Here is a 16284-nt window from a genome sequence, read left to right as displayed (position 1 = left end):
ATATAAAACAAAGTTTAAGCTCAAAACAATACCAATAACCTATTATGAGAACTGTCATAAAACATAACTAACTGTAAACAAGAGCAGGGAATAGGAGGGTGCAAATTTGAGCTAATGAACTAGGGCATTGGATGAAAGTGCAGTGCTGTGGCATTAATTGCAGACCATTGGGACTACACATTCTCAAAAGTTTGTTCCAACATCCGTCTTCAATTCCTTCTGGAAGGAGGACAGTGTGGGGGCCTGCCTAATCTCCCTCGGGGGGGGGGCATTCCAAAGCCAGGGGGCACCACTGAGAAGGCTCTCTCCCTCATCCCCACTAACCATCCTTATGATGGTGGTGAGACCATGAGGAGATTCTCCCCAACAGATCTTAATGCTCATGCAGGAACATAGGGTGGGATGCAATCACAAAGATAGATTTAGTCAGTCATCCCGTCTTCCCTAAATCTGGCATGACTATTAAGGCACCATCCTGCCATAAGTATTGAGATACTGCTGGTTGTGGCAGGATGGTAAGGATTGCCAGTGTGAATAAGGATGTGGCTCCTGTAACTTTAATTTTTTGGATGTCCTAGATCAGACAAGTGTATCATTAAAAAGTTCCATCAAGCTTCCTTTCTCCCCGACCCACCTTGTGCAGCCCTCACCCACATGACTTTGCTGGCCAGTGTAAAGTATGAGAGACATGACTGAAAAGCATCTAGTTACATTTCTGTTGCTAGACACAAAGCACCTTTGAGCTGATATTGCATAAGTCGAACTACAGAATAGAACTGGATAATTCTCAGGCCCCTTCCACATGGCTTAATAAAATCCCACATTTTCTGCTTTGAGCTGGAATATATAGCTGTGTGGACTCAGATAACCCACAGCCTTTCCACACAGCCATATAACCCAGAATATCAAGGCAAAAAAATCCCACAATATCTGCTTTGAACTGGGTTATCTGAGACAACACTGCCATATATTCCAGTTCAAACAGATAATATGGGATTTTTTCAGCTGTGTGGAAGGGCCCCCAGTTCAAAGCAGATATTGTGGAATTTTCTGTTTTGATATTCTGGATTATATGGCTGTGTGAAAGAGCCCTCAGCCTCTGCCATTTCCCCCATTCCTTTCCACCACCAGTAAATAATTATGTTGTGGGATAGATTGCAGACCTATAAGAGGGGTTTGGGGGTGACAGAGAAGGCATATGATATTTTCACCTAACTGAAATTTACAATATGTCTTCTTGGCACAAAATCTGCCCATGGTATAAGATGGCAGGCACAGGAAATAAGGCATTGGAGATATATGCACAATGTACAATCCTTGCATCTGGTGACAGCAATATTGCACAAATCACAGCAACTCCATGGAAATGGAGAACAGTTGCTAAAGCCTTCCTTTTGTTACAGGCAGCAAATCAATAATCTTAGTGACAAAATGGCACAGTAATAGCCACATTTTGCCAATTGCATTTCATGATACTGCATTTAAAGCACTGAACTAAAGTGGAATTATAACTTTTAAGATCCACTTTTCTCCTTTTATTAGTTTTGAAATCTTTTTGATATTAAAATTGATATGATTTTGAGTGGCCATCCCTAAAAATTCAAATATTAAAGTACCAAAGTATCGATTTCTCCCAGAGGTGAAGGTATGCTTTCTCTTGAAATTCTCTCTCCAGGCAAGGACCTTTCAAAGTACAACATCCTGCTTTGCATTTTATTCATTTCACACCAAGTGCATCTGATAATCTCTTCCATTATTTGGGGTTAGAAGTGCTTGAACATTCTCATGAGGTTAGAATTCAGATGTGCATGTATGACTTTGGACACAACGTTTGCATGCTATACCAACTGAGATTCTACTGTCTGCATTTTGGTCTACTATATGGCACATTTCTTTTTTAAAAAATGTTTATGAAACAGTTGACATACAGAGCTCAGAAAATTATCATAATTATCTAGGTCATATTATAGTGCCTCATATTGCTATTATATACAATTATTTACAACTCTTATTTTTTTAAAAAAAACAAAAAAGCCTTATATATAATAAGTTAGTTATATAAGTACTTAGTTATATAAGTATACTCATAATTACAATTATAGAATACATAAACACAAATTTTGTGTATTTTGTCTTTTCTTTGATTTTCTTTTTTGCATCTGGTTGCATCATAGCTGACAGTCCTCACAGCTACTCTACATCATGGTCAGAGGATGCTAGGATAGGCCCTTTTATGAGTGCAGCCACACTGCAAGCATCTCAAAACCTAAATGGAAAAAAATATGAACAGTGTCTACCAGGTACCAGAAATAACGAGGGTTTTTTTTTGGGGGGGGGGGGAGTGTGTGTGTGTGTGTGTGTGTGTGTATATATATATATATATATATATATATATTCAAAAAGCTGTAGCTATCACCTTGATTTCTCATTTATGATGTGTTGCATCTGCATTTATTACTATCATGTGCTCTCTTTGTGTGTATACATGCACACGCACACACACATATGGTGAATGTATATATAGTATCTTACACATAGATAAAAATGTATTGTATGATGGAGGCTTTCTTTCCTGCCCAGATGGCTGTAGCAAACAAATTATCTGAAGTGATTGCCATAGGTATTTTGTATGTCACCACTCATTTGACATATTTATGGTGCCAGAAAATTATAGATTCTGCTGATGGTAAGTAGCTAAAACAACCCATTCACCTTGTGTCATTTAATTCAAGCTAGAAAAACATAGTCAATCAGAAACACAGTGATTGAATACTTCTTCAGTTATTTATGGAATATGCTGGTGCCTCTTTCAGTCAGCTCGGCAATCTCATTTTTATGCAGCAGAAATATATTCTAAACCAGAAGGCTAAGCCTAAATTTGTACATCAAAACTTATTATTCAGGAGTGGTTATATTCTGTACCTAAAATGCATATTTTTACATGATAAATCCCGTATACTTTCTTATTTTAAAAACTGCAACATACCTGCAATGATTAATAAAACCAGAATGAATTTGTGAAATACCTACAGGAAAGCATAATGACCCTCAAATTTATTTCTGCTTTCAATTGTGGCCTTAAAATAGATTGTCAAATAAGCAACCTCCCATTCTCTGATATTTAAGAACCAAAAAGTGAGACCTTGTTATTTCTTAGGAACTGGCTCTTGAAGATGGGTATTTTTGATATGCAATGGAGCTCCAGAAATTTGTCTAGATTGGCTGATTGTAAAAATATGCAGAAGCATAACAGACCTAGAATTTAATAAATTCCAGCTAATCTGATATTATGGAAAGGACTGAGAGGGAAAACTAATATCATAACCACTTAAAAACTGTCCTTTGCAGACTTTCCCTCTAAACCAGTGGTTCTTAACCCATGGACCGCAGGCCACCAGTGTGCTGCGAGGATGAAGATCTGGTCCACAAGCCTCCTTTCTCTTTATTTATTTTATTTCCGCTCTTTTCATGCCATCTGTCACTCCTTCCCTGTCACTGACCATGGCATATGTTCTGTATCAGAAACTAGAGCTAATGTTGTCTACCAAATACAATTTTCCGAATCAGCACTCCAAACCAAATCTAAAATTGCCCAAAAACTGATTTGTAATCCTTTTGGTACTAATGTTGGAGAGTGGTCCCTGGTCAAGTGGTCCCTGGTCAAAAAAAAAAAAAAAGGTTGGGAACCACTGCTCTAAACCTTTCTCTACTGTTGCTAAGGTTCCCAAAAAAAGAATCGTGGTTTTCAGTGGTGACACTGTTCTCCTCCTGAAAGACAGCGTATTTTAAAAAAATAAGTTAAATCAGTAGAACATAATCATTTTCAAATAATGCTTGTTCTTTTAATGATCATACTGCACGGTGGCTTATAAAATTTTACCAGAAATTTTCATTGTAAGATACAAGTACAAGTTTTGCCATTTTACTAGTTGTGGCAAAATATCTATCAGAAGTAATGAGAGTGAAAAGACAAATTGTTGATGGTGGTGGGATATGACCAAGAGGGCTAAATCAATATTTTTTCAAAATATCATATGTCTATAGTTTTATTACATGAAAGATGGTTTGATTTTATGGTGTGTTGATTGTAATAAAATATCCTACAATTTCCTATTAATATCATTAATTACATTTGATAAGGCATGAAGTGCAAGTGGAACAAAGGAAATAACTATTGTGTGTATGTGTATGTTTTCAAAGTCTCATGTGGAACCAGAACTTTAAGCAACCAGAATATTATTTGTTTCACACTTGGTTTCTGGAGAAGACTAGTTGTTGTTTCTGTCCCTGGAGGAAATGCTAGTGTGAAACTTGAAACGTCAGGGATAATTAAGACAAACTGTGCTTTTTATTCCAACATAAGAAATATATCTCCTAGAATAACTCCATATTGATGTTTCAGAACAACAGCAATGAGAGAGAGAGAGAGAGCGCACGCACAGCTCTTTTTAGGCTGCTTACAATGCTAAATCAAATGTCAGCTTTTGCTAGTCTCTGAACTGGTATAGCTTACAATTTCACTGAATCCAGCAGCTATAGTATTACCGGTGGGGACAGCTACAGATAAAATGCTGAATAGCCAAATGTGAAAGCAGTCAAGGTAAGAATCACACACACAAACACACATACAACACACACTCAGACATACAGAGAGAGTTATCCCATGATTCAAGAAGTAAACAACTTTAAAAAAACTAAATTACATAAAGCAAATGATGTATCTTATTGTGGATCTTTTTTTTCATGCCTTAAAAAGCTTTTTATAGCATCACATTAATGAAACTTGCAAATCGAAAATCACAAATTTGAATCTCTCTTTTGCCATGAAATTAAATAGGTGGTTTAAGGCAAACAGCTCTGTATCATTCCCTCTCACAGATTCTTTAATCTGAAGGCTAACTTGATACAACAGGTGGGATGTGAATGGAGGTTGGATCTGGAGGAAATCAATACAATCAAAAAATAAGAACTTATTCTATCCCAGGAAATAATAATGGTAAACCATTGAGGAATAAAAGTAAACCATGGCATTGGAGTATTGGGGACAGGAGTGTTATAGGCAGTACAAATCTAAAAAACAAAGAGCTGCAGATGTGTGCTGTAATCATATTGATAATGAAGCCATGGTACTGGAGAGCAGGACTTAGACAATTACTGATATCGAAGATATTATGCATTTGTAAACTCAGCTCAAAAACGTGATTTTTATTATTATTTCCTTGAGGTGCAATAGCAGCAGTGGGCATGTTTGGAGCACCAGATACCTCCAGCTCCACACAACTTGCATACAGCTGTTTTAAGGGGGCAGGGCAGTTTACAATAGGGATGTAATTATTTCTTAGGGCACTTCCAGATAGTCCAAAATGTGTGTTTTAAATTTAGAACAAAAAAATCCTGGGACCTGACAGAAGGTTCACACAGAGACCTGTCAGTCCTGGGAAATGGTCCCTTGCCATCCTCATAGCCTTCCTTTGTAGTGGATCAAGATGGAGGGCTGACAGGAGACATCTTGCTGAAGGATTTTTTTTTAAAAAAACCCACTCTGTTATGCACTGGGCCTCATATGTGCATATGTGAACACAAGCAGATTAGCATGTCTGCATATAAAAACAGAGTGATGTTTTTTTAAAAAAACTTCTGTTGGATTTCTCTTTTTACCCAATTGTTAATTCAAACTCTCTTGAATAGTATCAAGTTTAAAAGAAAAAGGGTTTCAGAGAGTTCTAATTGCTTCCTCATTCTGTTTCCTTTGAACCGCTTGCGTGTGCATAGCTCTATGTTTTGACAGCCCAGTCAGCTGATCAGCAGTTTTAGGTTTTTAAAAAGTGCATGTGTGCTGGAGCAGGCCACACAGGGGAAAGGGAAGGGAAGGAAAGCACATGTTTTGCATGACTGCAGGGATGTACAGTCATGCAAAGGTATGCAATTTTTGGGTGGAATTGGGTTTTAACCACACCTTTTTAACACATTCTTTTCAGCTTTTAACCTGATTCATTGCTTAAACACCCCACCCCTTTTAACACAGTTACTTCTGTATTTTAGCCATGTGTAGAAGAGCCCCTAGTTTCATTCTTGAAGAAAAGGAGGTATTTCTTTCCATTTCAAGAAAGTATTAAAAAAAACCCTTTGCATCTTTGAAAGGGAGGTGCAAAATGAAGAATATGTTTGATGGGGGAAATGATATCATTGAGTTGGGATTTGTTCAAAGGTAAAATAGGCAAGCCAGGGCTGAAACGGGTTACTAAACTGTTCAGAAGCTAAAAACTGCAGATGTGTGGTGACATTCTGTTGCTAATAGAGATGTGATGCTGGAGAGCAGTGCACCAATTGTCTTATGGCCAATAGGTCAAAGGAAGCAATCAGGCTGTCCTTTGCAGCCAGGAACTTAAATGAAACGAAGCAAAACACAACCTTTGGGTGATGTACATTTGCCATTCCAAAAAGAACTTGTAAAAATGCAAGAGGGGCTCCCCGTTTAAAGTATTATACTGTGCAAGAAATATTAATGTGATAGTCATATTTCCTTTGTCTAATGGAAGCACTGGTAAGCATTTGTGGTTATATGGAACAGACAGCGGTAGCTGGTGGCTTCCGTTTCAGTGTAGGGGTAAACCTGTTCCAACTTATAGTCAGAACTTTAAAGGATGTATTTTACAATAATCAGTTCTGTCCCCCAAATAGGTTGAAAATTAAAGTGTTAATTAAAATACTGAATGGCTTCACCGTCTCACTGAAAATGAGATCTCTTGCGATAATCAGAATTTTGCTTTTAAGTAGAATGAACATAATAACATTCGTAGTTTTACAATGGTGTGATAATACTTTGAGAAGACTGCTGTGACATTCAGAGCTTGCTTGCTTGAACTGGAAAATGAGGTGGAGGAGAGTGAACACTAAGTTTGAGCATGGATACATTTTTAGCCATTTCCTTTGGCCAATTCGGTTGCTTTGGTTTGTTGGGTGCCTGTAAAGGCAATGGCCCAGCCATCATGGATTCCAAACCATAACGGGACCACGTGGCAGCCGTTCTCAGCTCCTCCTCCCCTATTCGGCATCACAGTATAATCTTTTTGATTTTCCTTGATTTTCTTAATTCTTTTTATTTATTGGGACTGACTGGGAATTGGGAACTTTTGTGAATAAGTCGGTGAGGTGCATGCACATGTTTGGAGACTTGGCAGTCATGCTTTTTGCTTTTTGCTTTCCCTCCCTTCCTCTCCTTCAAATACTTCTAAAAGATAATAATAATAATAATAATAATAATAATAATAATAATAAATCCCAGCAAACAAAAAGAAAACTCTCATTCTCTGAAAACTACTACCACCTAGTTACCTCTCCTCTAGAGTAGAAAATAGAAACAGTTTTAAGGAAGGATTAAACCTGAAGCATAAAACAGAAAGATTGAAGTGTACTCACTCCAGACAGGGCCTGCAATAGGTAAAAAAGAAGCTTTTGTTAACAGGAAGCGCAAGTAAGATAGCTCCAGGTCATCGCTCTTCCTTCCCTGAGCCTCTTTAAAATGCCTTGGAAAGCTACTTCGGGAGATAAGGGATGAGAAGCATTAAACGCAGTCTCCTCTGTAGACAGAAGGGAAAGGATCTCAGAAAGAGTGGTATTTTAACTCTGCTGTTTTAATCCAGATCTTAATGAAGGATATGGAAGGGGAGCCTGTGGGAAGTCCCCCCCCCTACACACACACAGAATGGGCCAGATAGAGTACTTTCTTAACCACTTGAAGGAAAAAAGGAAAGGCTCCCATGAACGGAAAGGGGAGCCTTGTAAGTTCCCTATTATTGTCAGTGGGTCAGATCTAGCCACATTTTTTGGCTATGGACCGAAAATTGCTATTCAGCTACCCACCCATTTTTGGGAGGTGCGGGAAAGTGGATACAGGAGTATACCAGCATCCGGACAGGGGAAACTGATCAAGGTTCAGTCAAAATGTACAAGCCTGGTGAAAACTAGGATCAAAAGTTATGCAGAAGGTAGAGGAAAAATGTATTCTTCCACATTGGTTTGTCTGATTTATTGCCATCCACACTCTGTTATTGAAGGGGAAAATCAAGCTTATTTATTTTCCAATATGCCATTCCATTTTAAGTATAAAATCACATTCTGAGTTGAATACTGTAGTCTCATTTGTTACAAAAAGACTATGAAGGAACAGAAAGAAGATGGGAAACCTAATGTCTGCAAGGATTCCTGAAACATCAGGATGTTGTTTTATTTTGCTTTTCTCCCAAAACTAGGATTCAGTGTTGCTTACAAAACTAAAAACAATTTATCTATTTCTCTTCCCACTAGGAAACATCTTTTGCAATCATTTTGAAGAAATTAAGTGAAATAATTTTTCGACTAATTAATATCCATAGAACATGCATAAAGTAATTTTGGGTTACGTATGTTAGATCTTTAATAAGGCAAAAAAGTAAACTCTGCAGGTGCAAAAACTCTTTTTTGTGCCATTATTGCATATAGGGGCTAGTTTTGTGAGGAGAAGTAAAAAGTGAAATAGTAGTTTTATCCAATCTGAAATGTTTCTCCAAATATAAATATCCTTGAATGCAATCCTGCATATGAAGTTGGGCCATGATTCTTTATTGAGAAGGAAAATCTGGTATCATGATTTACATCATCAGTAAGGAGAGTAATTTAGAGGTATAGACAAAGAAAGCCTTTACACAAGGCAGGGAACTAAAAGCCTTGGAATCATATCAAGTTCTACATCATGTTCCCTGGAGTCCTATTTACTATTGCAAGATTGAAATTCAAAGAGAAACAATTATACTGGAAACAGCATTTTAAAAAATTTCAGATAAGAATAGACTTGTCTTAAAGGAATATATATTTAGATACTCTCATAAAGAAAGGCAGAATGTAATCCCAAGTGTTTATAATGTGGAATTTGCATAAATGTATGTCATAAGTTTCTTTCCCACCTCCCTTCAAATCTTGGGACCACACAAAAGACAGCTGTTGAAAGTTTCATAGCCCTTCAGAGATACTGGACCTCATCACAAAGACCCATGGACACATTGTGGGCTCCCAGTGAGGGGTGTGGAGAACCCATCACTCCCCACACCGCACAACTTGTCTTTGCCCCCATTTCTCTCAGTTCCACTAGTGAATTTCTCCCAGGATGCATCTACACTGGAGAATTAAAGCAGTTTGCTTTACTTTAGCTGCTCCACCTCAATGCTATGGAATGCTTGGAATTATAATTTGGTGAGGCACAAGCATTCTGTGGCAGAAAAGTCTAAGTACCTTGTAAAACTACAACTCCCATAATTCAACAGCATTGCGCTATGTCAGTTAAAGTGATGCTGAATTGTATTAATTCTACAGTATATATGCATCTCAACTGGATTATAGCCAAGATAAAAGATTTGAGTTATATATAGGAAAATGCACATATTAACTCCATATATTGATTAAACTATGACCCCCATTGCAATGCACGTGTGGCCTTCATCAGCAATTTAACAACTTGTTAAAACTTTCGACTGAAGTTCAAATGTTTGTTTCAGTTACACCATTGAAAACGAATGAGTGGTAAATCAGTACTTTATGAAAATCTAATTGCTTAAGTAGGTCTCAGACTTCACTTATGATACCTGGGGTATATTTGCTATCAAGTTGAAAACTAGGAAACAGTATTTCCTGGTTCCAGTTATTGGATCAGTAATACAACACATCTTATCATGATAGCATAGAAAAGAGTCCTTTCTGACATATTTGGTGAACAATGTGAGCAACTGATCAGTCAGTGAAACTATGGTTTGGAGAACACGAGGTAAGGTGAAGGCAAAGGTTTTCCCCTGACATTAAGTCCAGTCATGTCTGACTCTGGGGATTGCTGCTCATCTCCATTTCTAAGTCAAAAAGCTGGTGTTGGCCATAAACACCTCCAAGGTCATGTGGCTGCCGGAGTGGTACCTATTGATCTACTCATATTTGCATGTTTTCACTCTGCTAGGTTCGCAGAAGCTGAGGCTAACAGCGGGAGCTCACTCTGCTCCTTGGATTCGAATCTGCAACCTTTATTTGTCCTCTATTATGTGTCATAGTATTGTATCTCAGCTAGACCTGCATTAGGTTGCTCCCCAATTTCTTTGCTTACCCCAAGACACAACTTATCTAAATAGGCTATAGATGAAATAAAGTGGCCCTTGTTTAATCAATTTTGTGCCTGGTCTCATCATTTCATGGCTGATCATCAAATTGCAGTCTAGACTGTGATAAGTGGATAGACAAATACTTGGTAACTAGGAAATTTCAGTTATTTGTAGATTCCTTTTTTCTGTTTCAGGAAATTACTGATCAGCTGGACTCTCTCATGATCTTATTGATGAAGGTAAAAAGTGAATGGTTTCCTCTCAATCCAATCTTAAAGAAATATACTACTGTGTGTGTTGTTAGGACTGACACCTGGGATTGCAATCTAGTTATAAATAGCTTTCTTAAATATGAGTAAATTTGATCACACTTGCCGCCAGCAGAGCCAGCAGTTAATTCTTGAAAAGAAAGTCGTCAGGCTGGCTGAAAAGCTTCTGCCTCTCCTTGTCCTAGACTCTTAAGCAATGTTATTTCCTCCAGCTGTTTTATGCTCTATGCCTTTTCTGTCTCTGTACATCTCTATTTCTTGATAGCCTGATTGCTTCTTCCCTATATCAGCACCCCCTCCCCCAGGTGATTCATACCATTATGTTCAGAGAAAAGGTAATTTTATATAGTACTCCAGCCTGAGGCTGTAATTTTGAAAAGCCCTACTAGGAATAAAGTCCTACGGATGTTTAATTATATTTATGTCTGTTTAAGCATGGATAGGATCAGGTTGTAAGTCACTTTGAAGTCATAAATTAAGAGCACGGTTCAAACCAAGTCAGTCATTGTCAAGTTCCATTGAAATCAATGGTATTTAAATGTGCTTAACTTTGGCTGCATTGTTCTCAGAATTAGTACAACACTTCAGATTGAAAAATACTTAATAAGTTAAATGTGAAACTGATCTTTTTTTAAAAAAGTATAATACACAGTGAAGCTGTTTCATTGTTTTTCTTTTTGATTTGGGAGATTTAAAAGAAAGTACAGGAAATGTTTGCTCCTTAATGACACCACGCTGAAATGTCTGTATAAGACTAAAGGTCAGCTACATGGTCTAATGCCATCGCTTTGAAAGAAATCTGCATTGCTTCTACCAGAAAAGGACATTAAGACCTCTTGTGACCCCGAGCAAATTTGTCACAACATTAGTTGCCATTCTCATCACTGGCATGCCAATTTGGCAGCAATCTATTATGTTCCACCTGCATACGCTTGCACATTTTTTATTAGGAAAGATGAGACACATCAGGTCTGAATTGGCCTCCAGTTGTCTTTAGAGGTGACATAATTTTGCAAGTATCCAAATGTCTCTTCCAGAAAACAAGGTGGCTGCAGGTACAATCGAAGGTTAAAAGGCAATTTGTATGCTGAAGAGGTTAGCAATATGTCATAGTCACCTTGCATGTCAGCCATTGCAGAGCAGGAGAATGTGGGGAAAAATAAAAGCAATTGTTTAACTTCACATTGCCATGTTTGCATATTCATGTGTTTCCCTAATGAAAATTGGGTTGTTTCGAGAAAATTAATGTTTTAAAAACATCAGATTTGCAGTTTCTTAGTGGAGAAAAGAGATATACTTAGAGGTGAAGTGAAATCAAATCAGAAAGTAGCCTCCAAATGGATTTTGAATTCTAATAGTTCTTAGTATGCACAAATCATTAAAAAGTAGTGTATGCTGAAGGAGTTGTAAAGGTTCAATATTTCATGGGTCGGATTTTGATCTATGATTTATCAACCAGTTGGCAGCATTAAAGGCAGAGAGCCCCCCTCCCCAAATCAAAATCAATTGTTCTCCAGATTCTTCTTTTTACCTCCATCCCACCATTGAAAGCAAGACTTGGAATATGTCTGTCAACTCGAATAACTTGTTATACATATCATATAAAATGTAACTTTTTCCCCTGCTCTGTAAAGCATGGCATCAGCTTGATAGTAGCACCTGTTTCTTTGATGTGTAAAAGCTGTTGAGTGGCAATGGCTTGTGTGAATTCTTCATCTCTTAGCACGTTTCTACATGATAGGTTTTTTTTTTTAAAAAAAAGAATCTTCTACCAAGTGTTAGAATATTGAATAATTTTCACCCTGTATCCATAATACATTTGGGTATCAAACTATACAAGGAATTTAAACTAACTAAAACAATTTAATTTGTGAAATAGTAAAAATCCACACTGCTAAACATAAAACTACACAACAAGCCAAAACAAGAAGTTAAAACCATGTAGATATGCAAAGCAGATAAACACTATGAAGTGTTTAATGGAAGCCATGCTTCAGCTTGGCACTGAAATAAAACCAACATTAGCACCAATTAAGCCTCCAATGAGATGCCGTTGAAGGCTCAATTTGGAGATAGAATGCTTCAATAGATTTATCTTCCTTTTAAAATAATTAAATAAAACAATATAACCAACAAAATAAGAGAAAATATGACCCTTCATGCCATGTGTCCATTTTGCCTAGACAAAGGAAGGGAGATTCTGAGCAAAAACATAACATGTAGTAGCACAAGCTCACAAATAATCAAAACTGCAAGTGTGAAAGTAGAATAATGGCTGTCTTTAGGCCTCAGCACAAAGACCAGGAAAAGTGTCCCACTTCACCGAGAAAGGCAAGGGGCAACAGGGTGAATCCATTGCCTCATGCTCAGCTCCCTCTTAGCAACACTTTCCCCATTACATGAGGAAAATGTCTTCTTCCCAGTTAGGCTCCATTGTAGCCAGCACAACACAGGAAGCCACCGGCAATGCTTTCACCTTGGTTGGGGGCAGGACCTCTGCCAGGAGTCACACGATGTCATGCGATCGCCAGTGTTGAGCTCCGCCCATTAGATGAGGTGAAAGCATTCTAGGATGCTAAATTCCCCCCATCTGATGGGGTCCTGTAATGCTTGGGCTATAATCCGTCTTCCATCATCCTCTCTTTGAGACCCTGTTTAGCTATTCAGAGAATAGTGCTCCCTCTCTGACAAACTAATTCCAGAGAGAGAAGATGCCACCACAGAAACATTCTTTTCTTCAGTAGCCATCTTCCTTGTACTTTTGAAGGTGCAGAATTCATAGATGGACCACAGAGCTTAATAGCTAACTGCATTTCTTTGAGAGAGGGATCTCTCATCTGCTGTTGTTCTGAACCACTTTGAGCTTGCTAGCGAAGCACTTTGAATTGTGCCTAGAAATATACTGGAAGCTTGTGCAGATATGTCAATGTTATTTAGATGGCAACATTCTATTAACAATTACAACATGTTTTGAACAAGCTGGAATTTCTAAACAATTTTCAAGAGCAACACATTGTATAACATAACTGGTTTTGTTGGTTAATGGATTTGTCTCTAAATTCAAGTGTTACCAGAAAGATACAGGTAAATCTGGGATTTGAAAATGGTACTTTACAAGAAAATATTAGTAAATCTGGCATTTGAAAATTGTACTTTTCAAATGCAGTTAATTGGCCAAAACCAATTACTGATAAAAAGTGATTTGTTTGCATTACTTGCTATCTTGATTATTGTTGTGAAATTACATTTTAGTAATTTAATATAACTGTACGATATAAATTTATTTTTAAAAACTTGCAAATCCCCCACAACACCCTTCCAGACTAAAGCTTTCAGGTATATTTCAGCTTTAAGTTGTTAAATATCTTCATCAGCCCTTTGTCACAAGAGGGAAAAGTTATGTGTTGTAGGTAATGTCCATGCAAATAACTGTATTCCAAATAAAGTACAATGAGTGTGTTTGAACTCACCCTAACTTTGATCCTCGTGGCCTTCAGGTAGGATTTAGTTTAGGATGAATATGTGTGCACACATAATCAGATATTTAGAGCATTAGGTGTTGAGTTTTAGTATCAATGTGTTTCAAGTAATTGGTATAAAACTGCAGCCAATGTGGTGAAACTCACATGGGATAAGTCTTGCTATCGAAATGACTTTTGTATAAGTACTTTCTCAGCTGGAATATTACTGCAATATGCATTTTCTCCCCTTCCACTCCATTAGACTGGAAAACAGGATGAGATGTCAGTAGCCAGCAATGTTCTTGCAGATTTCAAAAGCAATCACACAACCAAATCAGTTTATAAACTCAAACATGCCATTTTTTATTATCAAGTGTTGCTCACAAGTCTGAATGACAAAGATGTGCTGTGGTGTATGCCAAGATTTATAAAATAATATTTGGGAAGGGAGGGAAGGAGGTAGCACTATTTGGCTTCTAAAATAATGTCTGTAGGTAATAATCTTTTTGTGCTCTATCTTCTTGAATAAAGGTGCCAGACAAAAGTCTATGTTCTGCTAGCACCTTTACTTATTTGGAAGTGACCTAGAGACATTGCTCATATTTACTGTGACTGTGGGAATGGGCACCCTGAGGTAACTGTATGTCTGGCATTTTTAATAATGCCTCACTACTTGTGAAATTGGAAAGTAAGCACTAAGTTTGGGCTAGGTACTCACAGTGAACATCCATTTTAACAATGGCTTGCAATTTCTCAGAAAATTCAATTAAACCAGAGGTTTTTCTGACAGTCCCACCACAAGTATAGCCTAAGAGGTCAAAGTTTCCAGGTTCGCAGTCTAGCTTTCTAAAGAGCGTTACAGAGCCACTGGTTGAGAACTATTTTTTTCAATCATTTTCTTTAAATAACTACAACTGTGCCAAGTTTGTTCTGTGCCAGGAAGACGACATGGGTCAGAATAGTGTGGTCAGAACCTAATAACCTGCAGCAAAACTAGGTCAGTGGTGGGTGTTAAAATAACTGGCTGAAATCCTTTGCAGTTTCCTCTGTTAACTGCTTCTGAGTTGTCAGGGGACTTGGTCACTGCCATTCTATTTGGAGAAGTAATATTTATGACAGATGTGTTTTTGACAAATGAATTTAATCTTCTCACTTAAGTTTTCTGAAGCAGGCTGAGAAAATATAGCTGTTGATCTCAAATGATTTGGATTTTGTGTAGATTGTTTTCTGTATAAACATAAGCCAGTATCACTGGATTCAAATGGAATTTCTGATACCCCAGATTCATTATTTTTCAAAAAGAAAACAGTACACTGCTAGAAAATGAATATTGGACATGGCAATTATCAGTGATGAAGCTGGCAATGAACAATTCAGGCAGACAGTCCACTACTCCCAACTTGGACTAACTGAACAATATGAAATTCAGTGCAGTGTGGTTTTTTCTTCCTTCCCTAAGGCTTGTATTTATAGTAAAATTCACTGAGAGCTCAATTTATATTTAGTCAATTTATTTATGAACTTCATTTTCTATAATACATTGCACTCAAAGGAGTATTGAAGTTTAAAGTCTGTCATTGTGCTCAACATTCAATGGTACAATGTACTGGTATTGGGCTATTATTCCTACAGTTTGGAAGCTGATTGTGTGTCGCTTTCAACATATACCTTTGTCTGCTTGATGCTGTCTGTTATACACTTTAGCTATTGTTATTATGACTGGCAATGATACCTTTCCATTTTGGTTACAAAAAGTCAGCTTTCAAGAAGACTTTAAATGATATTGTCATTAATTCTGAACCACAATTCAGTTCTGCAGCATTTTCCATTTTCCTTGTTGAATAAATCCTTGTATATTCTGTCAGGAAGAGTTGTGGTTACTTCAAAATATTTCACTTTCACAGAATCTCATTGAAAAGCTTCCTAAAGTGTTCCCTTTTTAAAGAAATGATCCTAATGGAGAGTTAAGTTGCATATACTTAACAAAATTTTCTTTATTTATCACAGACTGACATTCCATTGTCCTACTATATTAGTACTATAGTTATTATAAACTTCAATTTATACCAAATATACCAAAAGATACCAAAATGGAATTAAGATCAAAATTAACATCCATTTCTTTTTAAAAACATTAATTTTAATGACTAGCCATGAATACTCTGCACAGTGGTGTTGCATTTCCCCCTTCATTCTCAAAGGAGTGTCTGAGCCTGAGGGAGACTCTATAGCTGCACCTGCTCATATCTTTGATAGTATGTCACCAACAGTCTCCATGCCTTAGGCTGAGCTTCTCTCAGTGCAAATAAGGCACCTGGAAGCTCTTTGGTTCAAAAAGAAATGTGTGATTTGGTGCTTGATCAGAATTAATATTTGCTCCCCCTTCTCCCATGTTATCCTTCAGCTAATTCCCAAGAACTCCTCCACTGCCACCCT

The sequence above is a fragment of the Anolis sagrei genome, chromosome 5 (assembly GCF_037176765.1).
Source record: "Anolis sagrei isolate rAnoSag1 chromosome 5, rAnoSag1.mat, whole genome shotgun sequence".
Lineage (NCBI taxonomy): Eukaryota > Metazoa > Chordata > Lepidosauria > Squamata > Dactyloidae > Anolis > Anolis sagrei.
This window is presented reverse-complemented; position numbering follows the sequence as displayed.